The sequence below is a fragment of the Mastomys coucha genome, unplaced genomic scaffold, assembly GCF_008632895.1.
Source record: "Mastomys coucha isolate ucsf_1 unplaced genomic scaffold, UCSF_Mcou_1 pScaffold14, whole genome shotgun sequence".
NCBI lineage: Eukaryota > Metazoa > Chordata > Mammalia > Rodentia > Muridae > Mastomys > Mastomys coucha.
The window spans coordinates 56,082,730-56,089,090 of NW_022196896.1; the positions used below are offsets into that span (position 1 = coordinate 56,082,730).

A 6,361-nucleotide genomic window follows, 5' to 3' on the forward strand; every position below is an offset into this window, starting at 1 on the left:
AATAATATAAGAATTACTTATCTAAAATTTGTCTTAATATTAATTGTCTAATTATAAATTATAAATTCTGAGGAACAGAGTCAAAATAATTTTACTACATTATTGGTTACTTCACCAACAGGTTAAGTAACTTTCTGTGGCCTGTTTTTGTTTTTTTTTTGTTTGTTTTGTTTTTACAAATATGGAAGAAAAGAAAATTATATATGAATCAATTTAGCTCAACACACACACATTTATATACATACATATCTTACTACTTTATTCTTAAATGAGATCAAATGTCAATTATTTTCCACAGAAATCAGGATTATTCCAATGTAAATTCCTTGCTTAAGTTTTTAAATCTTTCTTTTTCTTTTACTTAATTGTTTTATTTAGTTACAGTCCAAATGTTGCCCTCCCCCTCATTTCCACTATCAGAGTTCTTTCCCCCATCCCTCTCGCCTCCACCTCTGAGATGGTGTCCCCCCACCCCCGCTGTAGTATTCCCTCACCCTGGAGCATCAAGTATCTACAGGAACAGGCATATCATCATCTACTGAGGTCAGACAAAGCAGCAACCTGCTACATACGTCCTAGGGCTCTTTGGTTAGTGGCTCAGTCTCTTGGAGCCCTCAGTGATCCAGGTTAGTTGACACTGTTGGTCTTCGTATGGGCTTTCCATCCCCTTCAGTTCCTTCAGTCCTTCCCGTAACTTTTCCATAGAGTTCTCTGAGCTCCGCCCAGTGTTTGGATGGGAGTGTCTGCATCTGTCTCAGTCAGCTGCTGGTAGAACCTTTCAGAGGACAGCCATGTTAGGGTCCTATCTGCAATCACAACATAGCATCACTAACAGTGTCAGACACTGGTCCCTGCCTGTGGGATGGATCCTGAGTTGTCATTCATTTCTTCAGCTCCATTTTTTTGTCCCTGCATTTCTTTTAGACAGGAGCAATTAGGGTTCAAAAGTTTTGTAGGTGGATTGCAGACCCCAACTATCCAATAGGAGTCCTAGTTGACTGGAGTGGTCTCTTCAGGCTCCATATCCTCAGTATTGGACATTTCGGCTAAGATCTCTGACATTGAGTCCTGGGAGCCTGCCCAGTTCCAGGCTTATTCTCCGTATTTCTTGTGCAAGTTAATATTAGGTAAAGTATGCTTAATTATTAACTTACTTGGGAACCTGGGCTTGTTATATGCATAACTTTAGGCTAAATAGTTATTATTTGAGTGTAGTTGGTAAAGGAACAGCTTGTCTCTAAAAAGAAAGTAAAATTGTTATCCAATATATGTATGTGAAATTTTTCAGTATAGTATAAACTTCTCTACATTGTTGCTTTATACATCATTTTTAACTTTCCTTTTAAAGAGAAGGAATACCAGCTCTTTAAATTTTCAGTATGTTTCTTAACATCCTAGAAAATTCCTACATACAAATTGATCTTTCTAATTAGACTTTTGTTGTGCATATTCCTTTACATAAATTTGTTGTCATTTTTCACTTTTAATAAATTTTAGCTTAGTCTACTTGTTTGGAAACTGAAAATTCCATCATACTTAGCATACATGCATTTTTGAAATACTACTGTCAATTTTCTAAAATACTTGAAATAATTTTTTTTTAAGTCTACAGCACCCAGTCTTCCCTGGCAGTCTCCCATCCAAGTACTAACCAGGCCCGACCCTGCTTAGCTTCCGAGATGGAATGAGATTGGGCACGTTCAGGGTTGTATGGCCGTAGACACTTGAAATAATTTTTAAGTGATTCTTACATATTTAATATCATCAATATTCCATAAAATAAATTGTATGCAACTATGCATTAATACTGGTAAATTTGCCCAAATTAATTCAGTCTCAACCTCTGGAACTTGAAAATTTTTACATTTCTATAAAATATACTTGCTAAGTGCTATCGTGTATAGTGTGAGTTAAAAATGTTGATCTCTCCTAATTCATAAATAAACTGGTATTCTCCTTTAATAATGAAACCCACTGAGAGGAATATGATACATTTCTAAACAGTTTTTCATCAGTTTAGATAATTTGGGGGGTAAACTGTAATATGTTTATTTAAAAGTGAAAGTATCCCCAGTAGTTTGTCAAAAAAAAAAAAAAACAGCTTTCCATGAATATCAGAAATATAAATTGGTGGTAATTCTGTGAGTAAGCCAAGTTTAATACCCACACCTTGCAATGATGATAACTAATAATGTATATACTGATACCCCTATGATATATATATCATAAAAATTAATTTAATCTTTTTTATACTCCATATTTTATCCCCTTCCAGTCCGCCCTCCATTTGTTACATCCCATACTTTCTCCTTACTCCCTGTCTCTGTGATGATGAGCCCACTCCCCACCTGCCACCCCACCAGACCTCTAAACTCCCTGTGGTCTCCAGGCTCTTGAGGGTTAGGTGCATTGAATCTGACGGAACCCAGACCCAGCAGTCCTCTGCTGTATATGTGTTGGAAGCCTCATATCAGCTGGAGTATGTTGCCTGGTTTGTGGTCTAATGTTTGAGAGATCTCAGTAGTCTAGGTTAGTTGAGACTACTGGTCCTCCTACAGAGATGCCCTCCTCCTCAGCTACTTCCAGTTTTCCCCTAATTCAACCACAAGTCACTATCTTCTGTCCACTGGTTGGGTACAAATATCTGTATCTGACTCTTTCAGCTGCTTTTTTGTGTCTTCCAGAGTACAGTCATGATAGGTCCCTTTTTGTGACCATTGGACAACCTCAGTAATAGTGTCAGGCCTTGGGGTCTCCTCTTGATCTGGATCCCACTTTGGGTCTGTCACTTGACCTTCATTTCCTCAGGCTCCTCTTCATTTCCATCCCTGCATTTTTTTCAGACAAAAAAATTATGTGTCCAAGTTTTGATTGTGGGATTCCTTATTTGATGCACTATCTTTCTGCTGGAGGTAGACTTTACAGGTTCCCTCTCTGCACTGTTGGGTATTTCATCTAGGGTCTCTCCCTTTGAGTCCTGAGAGTCTCCTATCTCCCAGGTCTCTGGTACCTTCTGGAGGGTTCCCCTAACTCTTACCTCCCGAGGTTTTCTGTTCCACCCCTATGATTTTTGAAGTCATCCTTTCATTATGATTTGTTTTCCCATAGTTACTTTTTCATTGGTTTCCATGACACTTTTTAAGCACATTTTGTTTTGTAGTCCTGCATTTTTTCTTAGCTTGCAGGAGAGGCAATAACAGAGTGGGTAGATTTGCAAAGCGGCCAAGAATAAGGAGTTGCACTGGGAAACCCTGGTGATGGCAATAAGTGCTCCACACCTCATTTCCTCTGTGCTATACACCTTCTAACTTCCTATTCATCAACTCAGTAGGATCTTTGGGCTCTCTTCTTTTCACATGAATGTCTTTCTGCATACAGTGACAGAAAACCGTGCTTGTAGTGCTTACTAAACATTTTATAAATTCTTCTCTTCACAGGCTGTTACAGAATCCCTACCCCTCCCAAAGTCCCCATAGTATGAGACTTTAATGAAGCTTCTCTTCATGTGTTCATATACAGCTTTCCCACAGGCTTTGTGAGCATGTGTATATTCTTCCAAATTCTGTTCTTTGTGTCTGAGTCTTTTCCATCGAGTGCAAATCTGGTGATGTAGGATGTTTGGTGAATGATCTCAAAACTCTATAGCTAGTGTGATAGTAAACATTATGACGATAGATAGATAGATAGATAGATAGATAGTTAGATAGATGCATACGTACATACATATATACAATACATACATATATATGTATATATATATACATATAGATGATAGACAGATAGATAGATAGATAGATAGATAGATAGATAGATAGATAGATAGACCTCTCTCTCTCTTCCTCTGTATGTGAGTGTGTGTGTGTGTGTGTGTGTGTGTGTGTGTGTGTGCGTGTGTATTGATGAAATTTGGGGCTTAAGGGGAATATAATTTCTAGAAAAGACATGGCTAATCAAATCCACTAGCAATTAAAATTTCAAGGGATCTGATTTTCTCTGCTGCCTTCCATGGGAATATGGCACACAGGTGGTAGACAGTCATACAAGTAGGAAAAAACATACAAACAAGATTAAAAAAACATTCAATAACAAAATTTATATATTTGTTATGATTTTTATCATGACACAAATGGTATGAGTTGATTAACCAAAATTACTTTGATGTTGTAATATTTATTTGAAATGTACATTATTACAAAGTGTACATTATTTGACTGTAGAATTCAAATATTCATTCAGGATTAAAATAATAGCACAGTAGTTATGAGAACTTGCTGTACTAAGAAGGACTCAAATTTGATGGCTAGCACACTTGCTGGATGCCTCACAACCTTTGTAACTCCAGATCCAAGGGAATAACATACAAATAGTATTATCTCACTTAGACTCATACACCTACAACAAGAAAAAAAACAGTAAATTCTTTCTCATAAGAATGTTTTCATTAAAAATTAAACGACTTTTCTATGTTTCAAATTCTAGTAAACACTCCTGGGCAGAGTAATCTTCTCCCAGATATCTGGTGTTCAAATGACCATGACTGATGTTTACAGAAGCTGTTACAGTGTTAATAAAAAACTAGTTTCCATAAGAATTTATTATGTATGTTATTGGGTTGTTTGGTTTCATGACTGTGCAGAGCATAAAACTGGTTCGACTTAGAAAATTTCATAAAGATTACTCCAATACATGAAAAATAACCCTAATGTCATACAAGAAAGTGAGAAAGATGACTAAGAACAGAAAAAGCAAGAAGAATATATCCCAGGTGCAAAATAATATCTATAAACTTTAAGGTAGGAGAATCAGCATTATATTTACTCATAACACTAAATCCTTAGTTTTTAGAATTTGTAAATGGGTGCAATTTTATAAATTTAGTTCATATATTTTATAAATAGAGTCACCCACAAAGTGATAAAGTAACTGCAGTATATTTCTGTGTCTTCAAACAATACTCTCACTTCTGATAGTTTAGAAAAACATTTATTGAATTTTCAAAATGAACTTTATTCCAAAAACAAAGTGGATATAGTAAGTTTATAAATACAGCCTATATTATGGAATGCTAAAAACAATGTGGCTTATTCATTTTCCCACTAAGCCTCCTTTATAATCTTTAGAGATTTATTTGACTTATTGCCTAAATGTTGTTTTGCATTTTTCTCTTCAAATCCCTGGAATATGACAGCAAAGCAAACACAATGCCAAGTACAGATGTTTTTCATGAAATGGTAAACACAAACACAGTCAATATTTATTCATCATATAAAAATATATAGCAGAAAAAAAACAGTGTTTTGCCAAAGAATTATGAAGAATTACCCTCTAAACTAGACTTTGTAATTTAAGTAAAAATTTAAATGTGAAAAAATTAATTAACAAAGTTAAAATAAGATTTTATTTTTATAGGTACTCAATGAGATACTTTTCTAAATAACAACAAAATAATAACTAGGCATGTATGGTATGACAAACTTTTACACTATTACATAGAGTGCTGTAGCATCTCAGAGGTAAGGAGCTTTGTTTTCACTCCAGAATGCCAAGATAAAGGTTCAGAACAATCAAAGGACTTCTTCAGAAAACTCTGAAAACATCATAAACATTTTGAGGTTCAATCTCAGTGATTTTCCTTCTCTTATGTCTCATTTTATTCTGCCAATTGTACCTAAAATATCTGTGTAATATCAATGGCATATTTAATTTATTTGAATCTTCCAACTTGATGTCTTTAATTAACATTTCACCCATATACCTATAAAACAGTGTATATTTGAGAATCTCTTGCATAGTTACACTGTTAGCTTGCAATTAATACTCTGATATTCAACAACAAATTAGTATATCACAAACTTACACAACAAAAGTTAAAGTTAGGTAAACCATAGTATTATCCAACTTCATTAAATTTATTAACTTCACTAAAATTATGTGTTTAGTATGAATATATTTATGTTTTAATATCAAGACACTGATAGAATGATGGTACTGTTTTATATCCTTCTTACATACTTAGCTTTACCAAATTCAAATTTGTCACAATTATTTATTAACTTATTACAACATTACAGGTTTATAACATACTTCAATTTCAAAAAAAATGTAGGCTAAAAATAAAATGATTAAATTTATTTTTGTGTTTTTAACTTATTTTAAAAATTTTGTAGGAAGTGTGTCTGTATATGGATATATGTACAGAGGTCTTAGGAGGAGGAGAAGGCATCAGACCTCCTGGAACTGGAGCCCAAGGCAGTGCAAGCTGCCCTATGTAAATGCCGGAACCAATTCTTACCCTTTTGCAAAAGCAGACAATACTTTTATCTAGTCCAAGCTTATACAAGTCTTCAGTCTTGGTAAAGGA

The 6,361-nt window shown here is 34.7% G+C and overlaps 1 pseudogene; it reads right to left on the reverse strand.

Moving 5' to 3' along the window:
- Window positions 1–1,603: 1,603 nt before the first annotated feature.
- Window positions 1,604–1,722, reverse strand: LOC116089584 (annotated as a pseudogene).
- Window positions 1,723–6,361: the final 4,639 nt, after the last annotated feature.